The following is a 25,248-nucleotide window of genomic DNA, read 5'->3' as shown; positions in this document are numbered from 1 at the left end:
CCCATCGATCAGCTTCAGTTAGCAGCAGTAGCGAAGGAATCGCTAGATCAGGTTTAGTTAATAGCCATCGATCGATCGCTCGGGTTCAGTAACGCGTAGCCTGCAGTGCAATCGCTCGGGTTCAGTTAGATCCCAACGCCTCGCTCGGGTTCAGTTAGAGCCAACGCCTCGCACACACGCGCGTACGTGTACGAGATAAACACGCATCGCTCGGCCCCTGACCTCCCACCGTAATCGGGAACTCCCCGAAATTTTCCTCCCCCTCGCTTCTACCATGGTTTTTTCCGTCATGGACGGCCCAAAGAATGTCATGCAGCTGCGTCTCCGGCCCGCCCAAGAAGAAAAGCCCATTTTCTGTCATGATTTTTTGTCATAGAAGTAGGAGCCCACCACATCTATGATGATACCGGGTTTTGTCACAATTATCATCATAGAAGTGTCATATGTATGACAGAATTTTTTTGTTCGGCCCAAAATGTCACAGATGTGTCTTTTTTTGTAGTGCATGTTCTGTTGGCTCTCTCACAAATGGAGTGGAGGGATATATATATCCTCCACACTAACTCCAACCGTTACACACATTTGGCTCATGTCTGTGGGACCGAATGGTTGAACTCGGTGGCACCGAGCAGTTCAAAAATGTGAACGTTAGGAATCTCGGTGGGACCGACTAGAACAACTCGGTGGGACCGATGTGCTAGGGATTAGGGAAAACATCATCTCGGTGGCGTCGATTGCATCAACTCGGTGAGATCAAAGTGAAGCAATAAGTAACAAAGAATCTATCAAGCCAACTCGGTGAGACCGATTGCATAACTCGGCGAGACCGAAATAAATGCAACAAGTAACAGAGTGTTGGCAAGGCCATCTCGGTGAGACCAAACTGTTAGGGTTTCTTGCTGTGGCTAAGTCATATGAACTCGGTGGATCCGGGTAGTGTCGTGGGAAACGGCGGCCACGTATGGGACCAAGAGCCCCTTTTGGTTCGGCGGGGGGATGGGCACATTGCACAAAGAGAGAAGAAGCATAACACAGCACGGAAGAGATCACACAGACAGTTTTACCCAGGTTCGGGCCGCCGTGAGGCGTAAAACCCTACTCCTGGTTTGGTGGATTGATGGTGGGTAGTAGTGGAGAAGCGCGGCGCTCTTGCCCGGCAAGGTTGCCTCGAGGCGAGAGGAGCTACGCGCATATGAGTGTGAAGGGGTACAAATCCTTTCTACGGTTGCCATGGGCCTCCTTTTATAGACCAAGGGGTCACCACAGTGGAAAATCAGTCTTTACATACTGATTAGATAGCAAACAGTGCAATCATACGTAACTCTGCAGGCTGACAGAGCGCATTAAATGCACCGCTCAATGTCACATCACAACTTGCCCGGCAGGCCCTGCCGGGTTGTTTTGCCAGCTTCGCGCCTGCTTGCTTGACACGTCTCAGGATGGGTGTCGCTTGGAGGTATTTTTTGTAGGATGTGGCTACCATGTGGCAGGGAGCAACCACTTAGTCACTTTGCGGCTTGACACCGCACTGATCGATGACTTGCATTGCTCGTGAGGTGGAGCGGTGCTGTGGTTTGCCTCCGTGAGCCCCGACAGGCCTGCCGGGGCAATCTTGGAGGCTCGTTTCTGGGGTTTCCCCAACCTTGCCAAGCCCACTTCCCGGCAAGGGAGGTTCTTCTTGTAGTTGTGCCTTGTCCCTCTAGCTAGTCTTGGTTTTCTTGATCTGCACCTTGATGCTTCAAAGAACTGGTCCCTCGTGCCTTGATCTGATCTGGTGCTGTAATCCTGTTCTTGCGCCTGTGTATAGTCTGGGCAACGGACCCAGGGTTTGTTGCACTGACAGGCAGAAAGAATCAGTGGGGCCGAGTTGGAGTTTAGGATTTTGACATATTTGGATGGAGAAAGTGGCTGAGGGTTTTGGAGTAATATGACTAAGCATTTGAGTAAGCAAGCCATTAAGCAACACCTCATCCCCTTTTAATAGTATTGGCTTTCCTATGGACTTAATGTGATCTTGGATCACTAAAATAAAGATGAAGAGTCTTGAGCTTTTGCCAATATTTGTCCTTAGCATTTTGAGGGGTCCAAATCTCTAGTCCATGCCATGCCATTCATTGAACTTCCTGAAATATTTATCTTGAATGGATATTTGTTCAATGAGCTATATGTTGTTATGAATTACCAAAACCACTCGGGGATTAGTTGCACTTTCACTTGTAGAAGGTAAAAAGGAAACTTGTATATCACTGTTATGGTTTTGTGTAGATAAGAACAGTTCTTATAGTTTGCCCTAGGAACCACGTAAAAATTGCAAGAACAAAGTAGAAGACGTTTAACTTGTTTTTATAGGGTATGTGATGTGATCTGGCTTGGCAAAGATGTGATTTGATATATGTTGATGTATAAGAGGATCATGTTTTGTAATAGGTTCACGACATGCATGGCAATGAGTACGACAACCGGCAAGAGCCATAGGGTTCTCTTAATTTATTGTTTGACCCGTGTCTCAATAATTAAACACCATGTAATTGCTTTACTTTATCGCTATGAGTTAGCAATAGTCGTAGAGGCAACAGTTGGTAGAGGCAACCACACGATGACACATCAGAGATGATGGAGATCATGGTGCTATGCCGGTGATGATAGAGATCATGCCAGTACTTTGGAGATGGAGATCAAAAGCACAAGATGATACTGGCCATATCATGTCACATATTGATTGCATGTGATGTTTATGTTTTTATGCATCTTATTTTGCTTAGAATGACTGCAGCATTATATGATGATCCCTCACAATTAATTTCAAGATAAAAGTGTTCTCCATTACTATGCACCTATGCGAAAGTTTATCGTTTTGAAGCACCTCGTGATGTGCGATAGTCTACGTTCGCATGCAACGCATGTAAGCCAGTTTTACACATGCAGAATACTTGGGTTAAACTTGAAAAGCCTAGCATTTATTGACATGGCCTGGAACACAGAGGACCAAAAGTTCAAACTTGTGTCATATACAAGATATGATCAACATGGAGATGTTCACCATTGAAACTACCTCATCTCACATGATGACCAGACTTGGATTGGTGAATTTGGATCATGTATCACTTAGACAACTTGAGGGATATTGTTTAGTTCCATAGTAATTTGATTAGTTGAACTAATTATCATGAGCATAATCTAAAATTGTCTTTGCAAATTTTGTTGTAGGTTAATGGCTCATGCTGTAGCTCCCCTGAATTTTCATGCGTTCCTATAGAAAGCTAATTTGAAAGATGATGGAAGCAATTATGCGGACTGGGTCCATAATCTAAGGATTATCCTCTCTATTGCACATAAGGCTTATGTTCTTGATGCACCGCTTAGTGCGCCACCCCCCAGCATCGCTTGTAGATGTTGTGAACATCTCGCAAGCATGTTCTGATGACTACTCGATAGTTTAGTGTGCCATGCTTTACGGCTTAGAACCAGGGCTAAAGACATTTTGAGCACCACGGAGCATATGAGATGTTCCAGGAGCTGAAATTGGTATTTCGGGCTCATGTCTGGGTCGAGAGTTATGACACCTCTGATAAGTTATTTAGCTGTAAGATGGAAGAGAACAACTCCGTCAGTGAGCATGTAAAATGTATGGGGGTACTATATTCGCTTGAATCAGTAGGGAGTTAATTTTCCGGATGAAGTAGCGATTGACAGAGTTTTCCAGTCACTACCACCAAGCTACAAGGGATTCATGGTGAACTATAATATGCATAGGATGGAGAAGACAATCCTTGAGCTTTTCGCGATGCTTAAGGCCGTGAAGGTAGAAATCAAGAAAGAGCATCAAGTGTTGATGGTAAAAAAGACCACCAGTTTCAAGAAGGGCAAGGGAAAGAAAGGAAACTTCAAGAAGAATGGCAAGCCAGTTACCGCTCCCATGAAGGAACCCAAAGTTGGAACTAAAACCGAGAATGGGTGCTTCTATTGCAAGTGGAATGGCCACTTGAAGTGGAATTGCCCCAAGTACTTTGAAGATAAAAAGGTTGGCAACTTCAACATAGGTATATTTGATATACATGTTATTGATGTGTACCTTACTAGTTCTCGTAGTAGCGTGTGGATATTTGATACTAGTTCGATTGCTAATATTTGTAACTCAAAACCGTACTTGCAGAATAAACGGAGAATAGCTAAGGATGAGGTGGTGATGCACATTGGAAATTGCTCCATGGTTGATGTAATCGCCGTCGGCACACTTCCTCTACGTCTACCACCGGGATTAGTTTTAAACCTAAATAATTGTCATTTGGTGCCTACGTTAAGCATGACCATTATATCTGGATATTGTTTATTTCGAGACAGTTAGTCACTTAGTCAGAGAATAATGGTTGATCTATTTATATGAATAATGTCTTTTATGGTCATGCACCCAATGTGAATGGTTTATTCTTGTTGGATCTCGATCATAGTGATACACATGTTCATAATATTGATGCTAAAAGATGCAAAGTTAATGATGACAGTACCACATACTTGTGGCACTACCGCTTGGGTCATATTGGTGTGAAGCGCATGAAGAAACTCCATGCTGATGGACTTTTGGAATAACTTGATTATGAATCATTTGAAACATGTTAACCATGCCTCATGGGCAAGATGACGAAAACCCCACTTCATGGTAAAATGGAGTAGGCAAGTGACTTGTTGGAAATAACATATACTGATGTATGCAGTCCGATGAGTGTTGAAGCACATAGTGGATATCATTATTTTCTGAACTTTAGAGATGTTTGAGTAGATATGGGTATATTTACCTAATGAAACACAAGTCTGAAACATTTCAGAAGTTCAATGAGTTTCAGTGTAAAGTAGAGAATCATCATAACAAGAAAATAAAATTTCTACGATCTGATTATGGAGGAGAATATCTGAGTTATGAGTTTGGCACACATTTAAGACAATGCGGAATTGTTTCACAACTCGTGCCACCTGGAACACCACTATGTAATGGTGTGTCCAAATGTTGTAATCCTACTCTATTGGATATGGTGCGTTCTAGGATGTCTCTTATCGATTTTCCACTATCATTTTGGGATTATGCATTAGACATAACCACATTCACTTTAAATAGGCCACCATCTAAATCCGTTGAGACGACACTGTATGAATTATGGTTTGGCAAGAAACCTAAGTTGTCGTTTCTTAAGTTTGGAATGCGACGCTTAGGTCAAAAGGCTTCAGCTTGATAAGCACGAACACAAAGCGGAGAAGTGCGTCTTCATACTATACCCTAAAGAAACCATTGGGCATACCTTCTATCATAGATCTGAGGTCAAGATCTTTGTTGTAAGGAATGGACCTTTCTAGAGAAGGAGTTTCTGTCAAAAGAAGTGAGTGGGAGGAAGGTAGAGCTTGATGAGGTAATTGTACCTTCTCTTGAATTGGAGAGTAGTACATCACAGAAAGAAGTGCCCATGATGGCTACACAAACTGGAGAGGAAGCTAATGATGAGGATCATGAAACTTAGGATCAAGCTACTACCAAACTTCATAGGTCAACTAGGACACTTACCACCCCTAAATGGTATGGTAATCCTATCCTAGAAGTTATGTTGTTCGATAACGGTGAACCTACGAACTATGAACAAACAATGAGAGAACGAATTCCAACAAATGGCTTGAGGCCATGAAATACGAGATTGGATCCATTTATGAAAACTAAGTATGGACTTTGGTAGACTTACCTGATGACCGCGGGCCAATGAGAACAAATGGATCTTAAAGAAGAAGACAAACTCTAATGGTAATGTCCCCGTCTATAAAGATCGACTTGTCACAAAGGGTTTTTGATAAGTTCAAGGGGTTAACTATGATGGGACTTTCTCACCTGTGGTGATGTCGAAGTTTGTTAGGATTATGTAAGTAATTGCTGCATTTTTTGATTATGAAATCTGGCAGATGGATGTCAAAACAGTGTTCCTTAATGGTTTCGTTATGTAAGAGTTGTTTATGATGCAACTCAAAGGTTTTGTTGATCCTAAGGATGCTAATAAGGTATGCAAGCTCTAGCGACTGATCTATGGACTGGTGCAAGCATCTCAGAGTTGGAATATACGCTTTGATGAGGTGATAAAGCTTTTGGTTTTATACAAACTTATGGCAAAGCTTGTATTTACAACAAAGTGAGTGGGAGCTCTATTTCATTTCTAATACTGTATGTGGATGACATATTATTTATTGGAAATGATATAGATTTTTTGGAAAGCATAAAGGGTTATTTGAAGAAGTGTTTTTCAATGAAAGACCTGGGTACCAAGATCTATAGAGATAGATCAAGATGCCTGATAGGAATTTCACAAAGGAGATACCTTGCCAAAATTTTAAAGAAGATCAAAATGGACTAGTCTAAGAAGGGGTTCTTGCCTGTGTTTCAAGGTGTGAAGTTGAGTAGGACTCAAAGCCCGAGCACAATTGAAGAAAGAGAAAGGATGAAAGTCGTCCCTATGCCTCAGCCATAGGCTCTATAATGTATGTCATGGTTTGTACCGGACCTGATGTGTTCCTTGCCATAAGTCTGGTAGGTAGGCACCAGAGTGATCTAGGAGTAGATCACTAGACATCGGTTAAAAATATCCTTAAGTACCCGAAGAGGACTAAGGAAATGTTTCTCATTTATGGGGTGAAGAAGAGTTCATCGTAAAGGGTTACATCGATGCAAGCATCAACATTGATCCAGATGACTCAAAGTGTCAAAACGGATAAATATTAATTCTAAATGGTGGAGTAGTCAGTTGGAGTAGTTCCAAGCAGAGCGTCGTAGCAGGATCTACATGTGAAGCGAAATATATAGCTGCTTCGGAAGTAGTCCAAGAAGGAGTCTGGATGAAGGAATTCATGTTCGATCTAGGAGTGGCACTACAAAAAAAGACACATCCGTGACATTATGGGCCGAACGAGTTTTTTTCCTGTCATGCTTATGACACTTCCATGATGATAATTGTGACAAAAACACGTCTCATCATACATGTGGTGGGCTCCTACTTCTATGAAAAAAAAAAATGACAGAAAATAGGCTTTTCATCCTGGGCGGGCCGGGGATGCATCTGCATGACATTCTTTGGGCCATCCATGACCGAAAAAATCATGGTATAAGCAAGGGCGAGGAAAATATCGGAGATTTCCCGGTTGTGGTGGGTGGTCGGGGCCAAGCGATGCACTGAGGTTTTCTCATTTCACTCATACATGTACACACATGTGTGTGAGGCATTGGGCTCTAACTGAACCCGAGCGAGGCGTTCACTTACTGAACTCGAGCGATTGTACTAGCTACATTACTAAACCCGAGCGATCGATCCCCTTGGCTGTTAACTGAACCCGAGCAATTCCTTCACTTCTGCTGCTAACTGAAGTCGATCGAACTTGCCTCTTGATGAACAGTGACCGTTGTTGGGGGTTGGATGAACAGTTCCTGGTGGGGTTTGGATGAACAGGAACCCATGGTAGTAGAGGTCGTTGCCGCTGGCTGAACATGACCCATCGAGGAGGCCGCCACACTCAAGCCGGTTGGGGGTGGATGAACAGGACCCCATGGAGGGCTGGTTGAATAGTAGCCGGTGGAAGCTGGATGAACAGTAGCCCATGGATGAACAATAGCTAGTGGATGAACAGTAGTAGGTGGAGGCTGGAGGAAGTCAATGGTGGATAAACAGTAGCCCATGGAGGCTGGAGCGAGGTAATAGACTGTGGATGAACAGTAGCCCGTGGAGTCCCGTTTTGCAGTATGCCACACCCCTCCCGATGAATAGGACCCCGTTTCGACTATAGGCGCTCCAACACAAGTCCATTTCCTTCATTTTGCGGTATGCCACACCCCTCCCGATGAACATGACCCCATTTCGACCGTAGGCACTTGAACAGAAGGCCATTTCCTACGTTATACGGTACGCTAGACCTCATTTCGGCTATTCCATCTAAGCCGTCTGGCTCCCGATGGACATGACGTATTCTGACCCAGTCGGTTGCCTCCTGACGAACACGGTGATGTTTCCTCCATTCCGTCCCAGCTAGTTGGCTGCCTATGAACAGGACGCCGTTGCCGCTGTCCGTTGCCTCTCCATGTACACCAGCCTTGGTCATACGTATGCACGAGTACGTGTTTGAGACCCAGCCTGTATGTACGCATGTGGCCATATTTTTTGGCATGTGGCTATACGTACGTGTAAACAGTTTAGAAGGGACTCCCTGAATTGCTACATCGGGGGCTCTACTACTACACGTGCCGCTGCTTGCTCAGCCACGGTTCATCGTTGCAGAGAGACCGATCGACCGGTATGTACGCACACGTCCGTGACCAGACAGACAACTCTACGTATACTTCGACTGGGTGGGTCCCAGGTGTCAGGGAGGATAAGGACGCACTTCCTTTCATGCGAAGATATAGATGGTGTGTCCAAGATGTCAGGGGGATGATTCATTTTTTGCGCGTAATAAGGATGCACTTCCTTGCGTGCGAAGATGTAGTTTGTGGGTCCATCTGTTAGCCTCATCGCGTATAGTAATCTTCCGATGGATGTCGTTCATTGACCATGTTGACCACACCGCGCGGACAACACCTAGGCAGTGGCGACGACAAGACCAGGAAGGGAATGATGCGAAGCCAAGGAAGACGAGGTAGGTGGATGCCCATGCGGAGGGGAGTACGAGGGCTCACTGGTTCGGCTACGGTGTAAGGATACCGTCACCAGAGAATAACAGAGGGTGTGGGTGAGTAGAGGGATGGCCTGGCCAGTGGTAGTATGGTCGAGCGGTGAGGTCTGTGCGGTAGCACAGTCGGCCATGGGAGGCTAGAGCGGGCAGTACGACGGGCGCTAGTTTGGGCGGCTGGAGCAAGAAGACCAGAGTTGAAGACGTAGCTTGGCCGTTGGATTAACATCCAACGATCACTGCAGCTAGAATCATTTATTGACTAAGTTGACAAAGCCCTGCATACGCATCAACTTAGTAGGCCCACAAGTCAGCCTCCAAATCTGGTGGGTGCCAGCAAGCAGGGGGGAATCTTTTTTTTGTGCGTAATAAGGTGGCACTTCCTTGCGTGTGAAGATGTTTTTGGGTATGTTTAGTTTCTTCTTTTTTGAGTTAGAATAAAAAGAAAACAATTTAGCATCTTTGGTACAATCTATATTTTCGTGAAATAGATCATAATAAAGCTGGTGGATCCCAGCTTTCAGGGAGAGGAAACTTTTTTTCGCGTAATAAAGGAAGCACTTCCTTGCGTGCGAAGATGTAGCTGGTGGGTCAAACCCGTCAGGGGGAGAAATCATTTGTTTTCTCATTATGAGGGGGCACTTGCTGAGTGTGACCATGGGCCATGTGGGTCCCTATTGCCAGCCACTCCATGTACATGCCTCTTCCAATGGCTTTCGTTTCTTGGCAAAGTTAACCACGCCGCACCGAGAGAACCAAGAAGGTGAACGATGTTGAGGCCCAGGAAGGGAATGACCCAGAGCCGGCAAAGATACATCAGTGGATGCCCACGCGGAGGGGAGTACAAGGGTTCACTGGTTCGGCTGCAGTGTGAGGCTGAAACGTCTCTGTCGTATCTATAATTTTTGATTGTTCCATGCCAATATTATACAACTTTCATATACTTTTGGCAACTTTTTATGCTATTTTTGGGACTAACATATTGATCCAGTGCCCAGTGCCAGTTCCTGTTTGTTGCATGTTTTTTGTTTCACAGAAAATCCATATCAAATAGAGTCCAAACGGGATAAAAACTGACGGAGATTTTTTTGGAATATATGTGAATTTTGGGAAGTGAAATTAACGCGAGACGATGCTCGAGGAGCCCATGAGGCAGGGGTGCGCCCCAGGGGGGCAGGCGTGCCCCGGACCCTTGTGGCTACCCCGTAAAGCGGTTCGTGCCCTTCTTTCGCCACTAGAAAGCTAATATCTGGATAAAAATCATGTCCAAAATTCAGCCCAATCGGAGTTACGGATCTCCGGGAATTTAAGAAATGGTGAAATGGCAGAATCTGGAATGCAGAAACAGAGAGACAGAGCAAATCTCGGAGGGGCTCTTGCCCCTCCCATGCCATGGAGCCCAAGTACCAGAGGGGAAAGCCTTCTCCCATCTAGGGGGAAGGTCAAGGAAGAAGAAGAAGAAGGGGGGTTGTCTCCCCCTCCCTCCCGGTGGCGCCGGAACGCCCTCGGGGCCATTATCATCACCGCAATCTACACCAACAACTTCACCGCCATCATCACCAACTCCTCCACCCTCTATGCAGTGGTGTAACCCCTCTTTTACCCGATGTAATATATACTTAGACATGGTGCTCAACGCTATATATTGCTTCCCAATGATGTATGGCTATCCCATGATGTTTGAGTAGATCCGTTTTGTCCTATGGGTTAATTGATGATCGTGATTGGTTTGAGTTGCATGTTTTATTATTGGTTATGTCCTATGGTGCTCTCCGTGTCACGCAAGCGTGAGGGATCACCTCTGTAGGGTTTTCAATATGTTCATGATTTGCTTATGGTGGGTGGCGTGAGTGACAGAAGCACATACCCGAGTAAGTAGGTTGTTTGCGTATGGGAATAAAGAGGACTTGATACTTTAATGCTATGGTTGGGTTTTAGCTTAATGATCTTTAGTAGTTGCGGATGCTTGCTCGAGTTCCAATCATAAGTGCATATGATCCAAGAAGAGAAAGTATGTTAGCTTACGCCTCTCCCCCAAATAAATTTGGAATAATGATTACCAGTCTAGTTATCGATTGCCTAGGGACAAATAACATTCTTGTGACAAAAAGCTCTCTACTAAACCTAACTTAGTTGTGTCTTTATCTAAACAGCCCCTACTTTTTATTTATGTGGTCTTTATTATCTCGCAAACCTATCCAACTTCACCTACAAAGTACTTCTAGTTTCATACTTGTTCTAGGTAAAGCAAACGTTAAGCGTGCGTAGAGTTGTATCGGTGGTCGATAGAACTTGAGGGAATATTTGTTCTACCTTTAGCTCCTCGTTCGGTTCGGCACTCTTACTAATCTAAAGAGTCTACAATTGATCCCCTATACTTGTGGGTTATCAAGACCTTTTTCTGGCGCCGTTGCTAGGGAGTTATAGCATGGGGTGAATATTCTCGTGTGTGCTTGTTTTCTTTATCACTAAATAGTTTTTATTTTGTGATCTTGTTTTCTATCTTTAGTTATGGGTAGGAAACGCAAAATACCAAAAAAATTAGTTGCACCCTACTACACCAATGGTTGAAGAACCACTCAAAATCTACCACACTCCTGAAGCTTTTTACTTGGATAATCTTCGATCCCTATGTGCTCGTGCTGAAACCCCAACTAGCTTAGTTGAGGGCAAATCTTTAGATGAACATGCTTGTTATGTGCGACACCGCTTATCTCAAAAAGGGAAACTTTTACTGGATCAAATTCATCGTTTGCAATGCTATGCTTGGAATTTATGTGAAATATATGATTTTACTTGTTGTTCAGAAGACCCTATGAGACACCTTCCCTACCAATGTGAGTTTAGTGATAATGGAATCGTATCTTCGTATGCTAAGGGTGTTTATAATTACTATGATGTTCAACAAATTGAAGAATTTGTTGCTTTTAAAGGTGCTTATGAAATTGCTTCTTTGATTGGAAAGTATGATGCTACTCCTTACAAATCTGAAAATTTTGCCATACTTAAATATTGTTATGATAATTATGCTTCTAATGCCTATGTTAAACCATATATTGAGGACTCCTCCGCTGTCCAAGAAGAGACTAATATTTTGTAGGAGTCTATGAAAGAAGGAATTGAAGAAACTATGGGCCCATTGGATTAAAAAGATGATGTGGAGAGCGAAGAACAAAAGGAGGAAGAGCAGATTAGGTACACATGCCCACCTCCTAATGAGAGTAACTCTTCAACTCATACATTGTTTAATTTCCCTTCGTGCTTACCGAAGGATGATTGCTATGATGATTGTTATGATCCCGTTGATTCTTTTGAAATATCCCTTTTTGATGATGCTTGCTATGCTTGTGGCCAAGATGCCAATATGAATTATGCTTATGGAGATGAACTTGATATATTTCCTTATGTTAAACATGAAATTGTTGCTATTGCACCCACACATGACAGTCCTATTATCTTTTTGAATTCTCCCAACTACACTATATCAGAGAAGTTTGCCCTTATTAAGGATTTTATTCATGGGTTGCGTTTTACTACTACACATGATGATTTTGATAGATATAATATGCATTTGCTTGCTGCTCCTAATTGCAATTATTATGAGAGAGGAACTACATTTCGGCCTCTCCATGTTTCCAATATGATAAAATTGCAAGAAACTGTTTATACTATGAATTGGCCTTTACTATGTGTGCATGAATTGTTCTTTTATGACATGCTGATGCATAGGAAGAGAGTTAGACTTCGTTGTTGCATGATATATGTTACTATGTGCTCACTACTAAATCAAAAATCATTGTTAATTAAAATTGGCTTTGATATACCTTGGGATCCGGATGGATTCATTACTTGAGCACCTTATGCCTAGCTTAATGGCTTTAAAGAAAGCGCTGCCAGGGAGACAACCCAGAAGTTTTAGAGAGTCATTTATTTCTGTTGAGTGCTTTTATATAGTTTTAAAACAAAAAAAATAAAGAGGGTAACCCAAAACTTTTCAAAAAGGAAAGTGAAATTGAGAGAGACAAGCATTGTTGAAGTGGGGGAGCTCCTTGAACTTTGTTCATGCTCACAGAAACTTTGTGAATCTTGATTACATAAACTTTTCAACAAAAATAATTATCCCCTTGTACAATCCCATTGTATTATAAAAATAATTATCCCCTTTTACAATTCCATTTTATAATAAAAATAATGTGCCAAGATTTGCCTTTAGGATGTTTACATTGCTTGTTGGTTTGTGCGGTGCAGAACAGAAACTTTAGCTGTAGTGCACAATTTTACATTTTTTACTGGAACGTCAAACGGTTCTGAAACTTTTTGCACTGTATTTCCATACAATTTTTTTTATATTTCCTAATTTTGGCAGAATTATTGGAGTACCAGAGGTACGGTGAATGTTCAGATTACTACAGACTGTCCTGTTTAAGACAGATTCTGCTTTTGATGCATATTTTGCTTGTTTTGATGAAACAATCAATTTCTATTAGTGGATTAAGCGATGGAAAAGTTATATTACAGTAGATACATTGCAAAAACAAAATATGAATTGGTTTGCAATAGTATTAGAGTAGTGATTTGCTTTATTATACTAACGGATCTTACCGAATTTTCTGTTGAGTTTTGTGTGGATGAAGTGTTTGAAGATCGAGGAGGTCTCGATGTGAGGAGAAGGAGGAGAGGCAAGAGCTCAAGCTTGGGGATGCCCAAGGCACCCCAAGTAAATATTCAAGGAGACTCAAGCGTCTAAGCTTGGGCATGCCCCAGAAGGCATCCCATCTTTCTTCAACAAGTATCGATATGTTTTCGGATTCATTTCGTTCATGCGATATGTGCAAATCTTGGAGCGTCTTTTGCATTTAGTTTTCACTTTTCTTTTATGCACCATGCTGATATGAGATAGTCCTTGGTTGATTTATAGAATGCTCATTACACTTCACTTATATCTTTTGAGTATGGCTTTATAAAATGCTTCATGTGCTTCACTTATATCTTTTGAAGTTTGGATTGCCTGTTTCTCTTCACATAGAAAACCGCCATTTGTAGAATGCTCTTTTGCTTCGCTTATATTTGTTAGAGCGTGGGCATATCTTTTGTAGAAAGAATTGAACTCTCTTGCTTCACTTATATCTATTTAGAGAGATGACAAGAATTGGTCATTCACATGGTTAGTCATAAAATCCTACATAAAACTTGTAGATCACTTAATATGATATGTTTGATTCCTTGCAATAGTTTTGCGATATAAAGATGGTGATATTAGAGTCATGCTAGTGGGTAGTTGTGGATTGTAGAAATACTTGTGTTGAAGTTTTTGATCCCCGTAGCATGCATGTATGGTGAACCGTTATGTGATGAAGTTGGAGCATGATTTATTTATTGACTATCTTCCTTATGAGTGGCAGTCGGGGACGAGCGATGGTCTTTTCCTACCAATCTATCCCCCTAGGAGCATCCGCGTAGTACTTTGTTTCGATAGCTAATAGACTTTTGCAATAAGTATGTGAGTTCTTTATGACTAATGTTGAGTCCATGGATTATACACACTCTCACCCTTCCATCATTGCTAGCCTCTTCGGTACCGTGCATTGCCCTTTCTCACCTCGAGAGTTGGTGCAAACTTCGCCGGTGCATCCAAACCCCATGATACGATATGCTCTATCACACATAAGCCTCCTTATATCATCCTCAAAACAGCCACCTTACCTACCTATCATGGCATTTCCATAGCCATTCCGAGATATATTGCCATGCAACTTCCATCATCATCATATACATGACTTGAGCATTCATTGTCATATTGCTTTGCATGATCGTAAGATAGCTAGCATGATATTTTCATGGCTTGTCCATTTTTTGACATCTTTGCTATGCTAGATCATCGCACATCCCGGTACACCGCCATAGGCATTCATATAGAGTCATATCTTTGTTCTAGTATTGAGTTGTAAGTAAATAAAAGTGTGATGATCATCATTATTAGAACATTGTCCCAGGTGAGGTTATCAAAATAAAAGAGGCCAAAGAAGCCCAAATAAAAAAATAGGCCAAAGAAGCCCACAAAAAGGAAAAAAATAAAAAAAATAAAATGAGAGAAAAGAGAGAAGGAACAATGTTACTATCCTTTTACCACACTTGTGCTTCAGAGTATCACCATGTTCTTCATATAGAGAGTCTCTTAAGTTATCACTTCCATATACTAGTGGGAATTTTCATTATAGAACTTGGCTTGTATATTCCGATGATGGGCTTCCTCAAATTCCCGAGGTCTTCATGAGAAAGCAAGTTGGATGCACACCCACTTAGTTTCCAGTTTGAGATTTCATACACTTATAGCTCTAGTGCATCTGTTGCATGGCAATCCCTACTCCTCGCATTGACATCAATTGATGCGCATCTCCATAGCCCGTTGATTAGCCGCGTTGATGTGAGACTTTCTCCATTTATGTCTTCTCCACACAACCTCCACCATCATATTCTATTCCACCCATAGTGCTATGTCCATGGCTCACACTCATGTATTGCGTGAAAGTTGAAAAGGTTTGAGAAGGTCAAAAGTATGAAACAATTGCTTGGCTTATCATTGGGGTTGTGCATGATTTGAATATTTTGTGTGGTGAAGATGGAGTATAGCCAGACCATATGATTTTGTAGGGATAATTTTTATTTGGCCATGTTATTTTGAAAAGACATGATTGCTTTATTACTATGCTTGAAGTATTATTGTCTTAATGTCAAATGATAGACTATTGTTTTGAATCACCCGTGTCTTAATATTCATGCCATGATTAGATTACCTGATCAAGATTATGCTAGGTAGCATTTCACATAAAAAATTATCTTTTTTTATCATTTACCTACTCGAGGACGAGAAATAATTAAGCTTGGGGATGCTAATATGTCGCTGTCGTATCTATAATTTTGATTGTTCCATGCCAATATTATACAACTTTCATATACTTTTGGCAACTTTTTATACTATTTTTGGGACTAACATATTGATCCAGTGCCCAATGCCAGTTCCTGTTTGTTGCATGTTTTTTGTTTTGCATAAAATCCATATCAAATGGAGACCAAACGGGATAAAAACTAATGGAGATTTTTTTGGAATATATGTGAATTTTGGGAAGCGAAATTAATGCGAGATGATGCTCGAGGGGCCCACGAGGCAGGGGGGCGCCCCCAGGGGGGCAGGCGTGCCCCTGACCCTCGTGGCCACCCCGTAAAGTAGTTGGTTCCCTTATTTCACAGCAAGAAAACTAATATCCGGATAAAAATCGTGTCCAAAATTCAACCCAATCGGAGTTACGGATCTCCGGGAATTTAAGAAAGGGTGAAAGGGAAGAATCTGGAACGCAGAAACACAGAGAGACAGAGAGATAGATACAATCTTGGAGGGGCTCTTGCCCCTCCCATGCCATGGATACCAAGGACCAGAGGGGAAATCCTTCTCCCATCTAGGTGGAAGGTCAAGGAAGAAGAAGAAGAAGGGGGGCTCTCTCCCCCTCTCTCCTGGTGGCGCCGGAACGCCATCGGGGCCATCATCATCACCGCAATCTACACCAACAACTTCACCGCCATCATCACCAACTCTTCCACCCTCTATGCAGTGGTGTATCCCTCTTTTACTCGTTGTAATCTCTACTTAAACATGGCGCTCAACGCTATATATTATTTCCCAATGATGTATGGCTATCATATGATGTTTGAGTAGATCCGTTTTGTCCTATGGGTTAATTGATGATCGTGATTGGTTTGAGTTGCATGTTTTATTATTGGTGTTGTCCTATGGTGCTCTCTGTGTCGCTCAAGCGTGAGGGATCCCCGCTGTAGGGTTTGCAATATGTTCATGATTTTCTTATGGTGGGTGGCGTGAGTGACAGAAGCACATACCTGAGTAAGTAGGTTGTTTGCGGATGGGAATAAAGAGGACTTGATACTTTAATGCTATGGTTGGGTTTTACCTTAATGATCTTTAGTAGTAGCGGATGCTTGCTAGAGTTCCAATCATAAGTGCGTATGATCCAATAAGAGAAAGTATGTTAGCTTACGCCTCTCCCCCAAATAAAATTGCAATAATGATTACCGGTCTAGTTATCGATTGCCTAGGGACAAATAACTTTCTTGTGACAAAAAGCTATCTACTAAACCTAACTTAGTTGTGTCTTTATCTAAACAGCCCCTACTTTTTATTTACGCGCTCTTTATTATCTTGCAAACCTATCCAACTTCACCTACAAAGTACTTCTAGTTTCATACTTGTTCTAGGTAAAGTTTAATTGCTATTGCTTTCTTCATGACTTATACATATTCCTTTGACTATGAGATTTTGCAACCCCCGAATGTCGGAGGAACACCTTGTGTGCTATCAAACATCACAACGTAACTGCGTGATTGTGAAGATGCTCTACAGGTGTCTCCAAAGGTCTTTGTTGGGTTGGCATAGATCGAGATTAGGATTTGTCACTTCGAGTATCGGAGAGGTATCTCTGGGCCCTCTCGGTAATGCACATCATGATAAGCCTTGCAAGCAATGTGACTAATGAGTTAGTTGCGGGATGTTGTATTACGGAACGAGTAAAGAGACTTGCCAGCAACGAGATTGAACTAGGTATGAGGATACCGATGATCGAATCTCGGGCAAGTAACATACTGATGACAAAGGGCATGATGTATGTTGTCATTTTGGTTTGACCGATAAAAATCTTCGTAGAATATGCAGCAACAAACATGAGCATCCAGGTTCTGCTGTTGGTTATTGACCGGAGATATGTCTCGGTCATGTCTACATAGTTCTTGAACCCGCAGGGTCCGCACGCTTAACGTTCGATGACGATTTGTATTATGAGTTATGTGTTTTGGTGACCGAAGATTGTTCAGAGTCCCGGATGAGATCACGGACATGACGAGGAGGCTTGAAATGGTCGAGAGGTGAAGATTGATATATTGGAAGATGCTATTCGGACACCAGAATGGTTTCGGAGTGGTTCGGGTATTTTTCGGAGCACCGAGGGGTTACCGAAACCCCACAGGGAAGTAATGGGCCTACATGGGCCATAGGGGAGAGAGGAGGCAGCCCAGAAGGGGTGGCTGCGCCCCCTCCCATGGGGAGTCCTAATTGGGCTAGGGGAGAGGGCGCGCCCCCCTTTCCTTCTCCTCCCCCTTTCCCTTCCCCTTTTCCCCTTCGTAAGAAAGGAAGGGGGCTGAATAGGACTTAGGGTCCTATTTGGTTTCCCCCCATGGCACGCCTCCTAGGGTCGGCGGCCTCCTTCCCTCCTCGTTTATATACGGGGATAGGGGGGCACCCCAAAGCACAATACTTGCTCTCGTTGCCATGTGCGGTACCCCCCTCCATAGTTTACTCCTCCGGTCATAGCGTCGTAGTGCTTAGGTGAAACCCTACGCGGATGACATCACCATCACTGTCACCACGCCGTCGTGCTGATGAAACTCTCGCTCGACCCTCTACTGGATCAAGAGTTTGAGGGACATCACCGAGTTGAACGTGTGCTGAACTCGGAGGTGACGTACGTTCGGTACTTGATCGGTTGGATCGCGAAGACGTTCGACTACATCAACCGCGTTAACCTAACGCTTCCTCTTTCAGTCTACGAGGGTACGTGGACACACTCTCCCCCTCTCATTGCTATGCATCTCCTAGATAGATCTTGCATGATTGTACGATTTTTTTTGAAATTGCATGCCACGTTCCCCAAACAGTGGCATCCGAGCCAGGTCTATGCGTAGATGATATGCATGAGTAGAACACAAAGAGTTGTGGGCGATCATAGTCATACTTCTTACCACCAACGTCTTATTTTTATTCGGCGGTATTGTTGGATGAAGCGGCCCGGACCAACCTTACATGACCATGTTCATGAGACCGGTTCCACCGACAGACAGGCAACTTGTTTTGCATAAAGGCGACTGGCGGGTGTCTGTTTCTCCAACTTTAGTTGAATCAAATTTGACTACGACCAGCCCTTATTGAAGGTTAAAACAACACACTTGACAAAAAATCATTGTGGTTTTGATGCGCAGGTAAGAATGGTTCTTACTAGAAGCCTGTAGAAGCCACATAAAACTTTCAACAACAAAGTAGAGAACGTCTAACTTGTTTTTGCAGGGCATGTTCTAATGTGATATGGTCAAGAAATGATGTGATATGTTTTGATGTATGAGATGATCATGTTTTGTAGAAGTTATCGGCACCTGGCAGGAGCCTTATGGTTGTCGCTTTATTGTATGAAATGCAATCGCCATTTAATTGCTTTACTTTATCACTATGCGTTAGCGATAGTCGTAGAAGCAATAGTTGGCGAGGCGACAACGACGCTATGATGGAGATAAAAGGTGTCAAGCCAGTGATGATGGAGATCATGACGGTGCTTTAGAGATGGAGATCAAAGGCACAAGATGATGATGCCCATATCATGCCACATATTTTGATAGCATGTGATGTTTATCTTTTATGCATCTTATTTTGCTTAGTACGGCGGTAGCATTATTAGATGATCCCTCACTAAATTTCAAGGTATAAGTGTTCTCCCTGAGTATGCACTGTTGCGACAGTTTGTCATGCCGAGACACCACGTGATGATCGGGTGTGATAAGCTCTACGTTCACATACAATGGGTGCAAGACAGTTTTGCATGTGCAGAGTACTCAGGTTAAACTTGAAGAGCCTAGCATGTGCAGACATGGCCTCGGAACACTGAGACCGAAAGGTCGAACGTGAATCATATAGTAGATATGATCAACATAGCACTACAAAAAAGACACATCCGTGACATTTTGGGCCGAATGAATTTTTTCCTGTCATGCTTATGACACTTCTATGATGATAATTGTGACAAAACCCGGTATCATCATAGATGTGGTGGGCTCCTACTTCTATGACAAAAAATCATGACAGGAAATGGGCTTTTCGTCCTGGGCGGGATGGAGATGCAGTTGTATGACATTCTTTGGGCCATCCATGATGGAAGAAACCATGGTAGAAGCGAGGGTGAGGAAAATATCGGGGGAGTTCCCGGTTACGGTGGGCGGTCGGGGGCCGAGCGATGCACGTTTCTCTCGTACGTACGCGTGTGTGTGCGAGGCATTGCGCTCTAACTGAACCCGAGCGAGGCGTGGGCTCTAACTGAACCTGAGCGATTGCACTAGCTACGTTACTAAACCCGAGCAATCGATCCCTTGCTGCTAACTAAAGTCGATCGAACCCTGCTGCCTCCTTCCCTTGATGAACAGTGAGCATTGTTGGGGGGTTGGATGAACAGTTCCCAGTGAGGGGGGGGGGCGTGGATGAACAGGACCCGTTGGTAGAAGAGGCCATTTCCGCTGGATGAACAGTACACCGATCGATCGAGCCGGTTGAGGGGTGGATGAACAGGACCCCGTGGAGGGATGGATGAACAAGACGACCCCGTGGAGGGATGGTTGAACAGTAGCTAGTGGAGGGCTGGATGAACAGTTGCCCATGGAGGGGTGGTTGAACAGGACCCCGTGGAGAGAGCTGGTTGAACAGTAGCCGGTGGAGGAGCGGTGGAGGGTGGATGAACAGGAGCCCGTGGATAAACAGTTGCAGGTGGAGGCTAGAGCAGGTCAATGGTGGATGAACAGTAGCCCGTGGAGGCTGGAGGAGGTCGACGGTGGAGATGAGCAGTATTCTGTGGAGTCCTATTTTGCGGTACGCCACACCCCTCCCGATGAACATGACCCCCGTTTTGACCGTAGCGCTCCAACACAAGTCTGTTTCCTTCGTTTTGCGGTACGCCACACCCCTCCCGATCAACAGGACCCTGTTTCGACTGTAGGAGGTCCAAGAGAAGTTAGTTTCCTCCATTTTGTGGTACGCCAGACCCCTCCCGATGAACAGGATCCCATTTCGACCGTGGCCGGTCGAACACAAGGCCATTTCCTCCATTCTACGGTACGCCATGCCTCGTTTCCATCGGCTGTTCCGTCCAAGCCGGTTGGCTCCCGATGAACACGATGTATTCCGTTGCCTCCCCATGAACACGATGCATTCCGTTGCCTCCCGATGAACACGACGACGACACAGTTTCTTTGTTCCGACGTAGCCATGTACATGAACCCTGCCTGTACGTATGCGCGAGTAGGCATTTGAGACACCGCCCGTATGTACGTATGTGGCCACATTTACTTTCTAGCACCCCGGCCGCTGCACGTACGTGTACATGCTACGTGTGCACCTATACTAAGACACGTGCCATTCCTTACACGACCACGGGTCATCGCTGCAGCCTGCATACTGACCGATCGACCAGTATGTACGTACACATTCGCGACTAGAATGACAACGCTACGTACGCTTCGACTAGGTGGTTCCTGACTGTCAGACACTTCCTTCCGTGTGAAGATGTAGCTGGTGGGTCCCAGCAGTCAGGGGGACATTTTTTTTGCAAAATATGGTGGCCCGTCTGGTGGGTCCCTGCTGTTAGGTGGAGGAATAATTATTTTGCGTGTAATAAGGAGGAAGCTGTCAGCCTCTCCACGTACAATACTCTTCCGATGGAAGTTGTTCCTTGACCATGTTGACCACGCCGTGCCGAGAGCACCAGGGCGATGGACGACGACGTGGCCTAGGAAGGGGATGACACAAAGCCAGGGAAGATGACGCAGTGGATGCCCACACGGAGAGGAGTACAAGGGTTCACTGGTTCGGTTGCGGTGTGAGGATGTCATCACTGCATGGCCTGAATAGCGGTGGGAGTAGTAGGGCACAGTGAGGCCTCCGGGGCATCACAGCCGGCCACAGGAGGAAAGAGCACACGGTGATTTGGACGGATGGAGCAAGAAAATCAGAGTTTGAAGAAGTAGGACGACCATTGGATGTTAACGATCCAAGGGTCACTGGTGATAGAATCGTTTGTTGACTAAGTTGACAAAGCCCTTCGTCCGCGTCAACTTAGTAGGCCCACAAGTCAGCCTCCCACTATGCTGGGTCCCAGCTAGCAGGGGGAGTATTCATTTTTTTGCATAATAAGGAGGCACTTCCTTGCGTGCGAAGATATAGCTCGTGGGTCTAAGCTGTCAGCGGGAGTATTCATTCTTTTTGGCGTAGTAAGGAGGTACTTGCTTGCGTCCGGCCATGGACCATGTGGGTCCCAACTGTCAGCATCTCCATGTATATCCCTCTTCCGATGTTGTCGTTTGTTGACAACGTTGACCACGCCATGCCGAGAACACCAGCGTGATGGACGATGGCAAGACCCAGGAAGGGAATGACCCTGAGGCAGCGAAGCCACAACAGTGGAGGGATGTTGGTGAGTAGAGGGATGGCCTAGCCAGCGGTGGGAGTAGTAGGGGGCAGTGAGGCCTGCACGGCAGCACAGTCGGCCATGGGAGGCGGGAGCAGGTGGTCCCGCCGACGCTGGATTTGGCGGCTGGAGCAAGAAGATCAGAGGTTGAAGAAACATGACGGCCATTGGATTGACATCAAATGGTTATGTGTGCTAGAATCGTTTGTTGACGTATATAATAAGTAAAAAAATCTTGCATACGCGTCAACTTAATAGGCCCACAAGTCAGACCGTTTCCTATTTTTTAAATAATTTATATATAGCTCATTGCAATGTCTTATGCAATTTATTGCAGTCCTTTTTTTTGTTGGCCAGGGCCAGGGTTAAAAATTTAACAAAATTTCGCATATTTCTATGGGTACCAAACTATTTTCAATACCAAAATGTCAAGCCAGATTTAAAGTACTCTAAAGATATATTTAAATTAGGTTAAAGCCCAGTGAAATATGAATCCGAAAATGTGAAAAAATTCAGAAATTATAAAGTAATTGCCAATTTGTCATCTGTTTTTATATTTACAACCCATTTCATATTACTTTCAAGATTTGCAGGCATCTTGAAAGAGTTGCAACCCATCATGGCGTAGAAAAATAAGTAACTGAGCTCATTTTCAGAAAAAATAGACTGGGCTCATTTTCACAAAGAAAAAATAGCTGGGCTGGTCATATGGTGAACATAAAATATAAGACCGGGCTAGACGGGCCACAGCCCAGTTGAAACCCTGCTCCGTCTCAACAATAACTAAGAAAATTACTGCTCGAGCAGCTATGTCCGAGGTGTCAGCCGATCTAGTGCTGTTCTCTTGTCTATTGACTATATACGCTGACAATGTTGTGGGCCCCAGATGTCAGGAAACCACTAGGAGGAAGCATTTTTTTCCATACGCTGACATGGTGGGCCCCTACTGTCATCCTCTCCACGTACTTCTACCGATTCGTAGGTTTGTTGACCATGTTGACAACGCAAGAGGGCGGCGCCGCAATGAGCGCAGCAAAGCGCGTGGAGGACGACGGCGAGGCCTCGGACGTCAGCGGTAACGATTTAGGAGACGGTGGGGCGGCGATGCGTGTGGTGAGGTGCAGCCAGCCGTGGGAGGTAGAAGCAGGCGGCCCTGCCAGCGCTGGTTTGGTTTTGGCGGCGGAGTAAGATAGCACTGAAGGAACACGACAGACTGTAAAAGCAGTAGGAGCACTTAACAACCTTAACGAAACCAGCAGGGGCACTTAACAACCATAGCTGAAAGCAGTATGAGTACTTATACAGGTTCAACCGTACAAAGCACGCCTCAAATAGTGCTACTTTGCCTACAGTTAACTAAGAGTGAGGCTGCCAAGCCCCAGGACAAGGCCCAGGCGCCACCCCGCGCATCCACAACCTTCTAAAAGCGGCTTCATCTCGTAATGTGGTCAATAAATAGGATATTCACTTTAGAGCCATGGAAAAGCAGGAACATAATCTTCTGTCCTATTCTCCAAGATGGATGTGCCTTCATTATTTGAGACCACCCATGAATAAGTATCTTTTCACCTCCAAGGGGAATGGAGTAGGTCGACATAAACATCATGTTGTGACAAAGCGCAAGTCTAACCCGACCATGGTCAGGCATCTGCATAGGAACAATTGAACTTGGCAGTTTCTATTTCAAGAAGATCACAACTGTAAAACTGTGTATAAGCAATAGTTTATGAACAATATACATAACAGAAAACAACTCGTACCATAAGTTTCTCGACACAGTTGGACCTGTTCAACGAGTGCAGCAGTGGCACACATATCCTAGGTGGCCTTCCACCATTGAAACGCCCCAGAAGGACCTCAAGACGATCAATAAAGTGTAGGAACTTGTGGATGTCGTCCCAGTCAACTTGAGTGCCATCAGTAATAGTCGAGTTCTTACAGAATAACAAACGAGTAGCCTGCTTAACTCTGAAAAAACCTACACATGCCACGAATTATAAGAAAATATTAGTTAGAAGTAGCATCTTCGTGAGAGAATCATTGCTACTTCTAAAGTTAAATTTTGATTAGTTAGATAGAATAGGTGGATGAGGCAACAATCAGGAACCAGATACAAAACTAACATGTATGAACAATTGGAACGACATCGGGGTGGAAGATCACAGTGAAGATGAGACCAGGTTCTGGTTTTTCCATTAACATTCATGCAACAACTTTCAGTCCATAACACTTGAGAAAGTTTATCCAAGTTCGTCCATAAAAAAGCAGCGATCTTCTTGGTTCATGAACCCAACTCGAAACTTATATCCATGGCTTGTCTTCACTGTGACCATTAAACTGGTGTATTCAGTTATGGCAAGGCCGAGCATCTTGAGTACATGTGTTCTGACAGAGCAAGTAATGCACTGCAGGAAAAATAATATGAGAACAAAATGTATTCCCTATCCAAATCTAGAAATAATTTCCTCCTTCACGTCAGTGTTGACCATGGTACTAGTACCTTTTATCCAAATTTCCAAATTAGTCGATAGCATGTTCAAAAAAACCCACCCTTCTGGATAGAAAAGAGGATTCTAGGAACATACTGTGCGTGTTTTAAAATCATGTGTTAGAATGAGAAGGAACAAGGGTGGTGTCTCGCCGAGGGCATAGAAACCTGTAGGGTCCTTGCACTTTGGGCACTACAAATGAAACACACTAGATTAAGTAGGAAGAAAAATGCATCAACGGTAGCGGCTGCCATCCTACGATTACCCGCGACCAAGGGACTTGGATTTATCGGGGATGGATGAAGAATTCGTACTTGGTTCTCCATGAGAAAACCCTATGCAATCGCTGAGAGGGGTGTTTTCTCTGATCAAGCAGACGAGGGAGAAGGGGATTCAGGCCCAGTGAAATATTGCCGCTTCATCCGTCCAGCTTACTGCTAAAGCTGGAAAGGTGGGGTTTTTTTGTGATTAGACGGCTCATTGGGCATTACTGCGGCGCTACGACCGGGGTATGTCTACCGTGCAGTTGTGCACTCTAATTTGGTGTATATGGCACGTGGACCCCGTTACTGGATGCCCAACATATCAGTGAAAGGAAGTAGAAAGACAGGAGTAACTAGTTACACATAAATATACTTTTGACAGGGAGATGCTCCCTCTATAAAGAAATATAAAAATCTTTTATATCACAACTTTATACATAGAAAAATCAAGGGGAATATATATAACATATATAATTATAAAAAACAGAGTTTTTTAACACAGTATAGACGAGTTGGTGATGATGGTGTGCCCGC

Source organism: Triticum dicoccoides, chromosome 3A (genome assembly GCF_002162155.2).
Source record: "Triticum dicoccoides isolate Atlit2015 ecotype Zavitan chromosome 3A, WEW_v2.0, whole genome shotgun sequence".
NCBI classification, from domain to species: domain Eukaryota; kingdom Viridiplantae; phylum Streptophyta; class Magnoliopsida; order Poales; family Poaceae; genus Triticum; species Triticum dicoccoides.
This window is presented reverse-complemented; position numbering follows the sequence as displayed.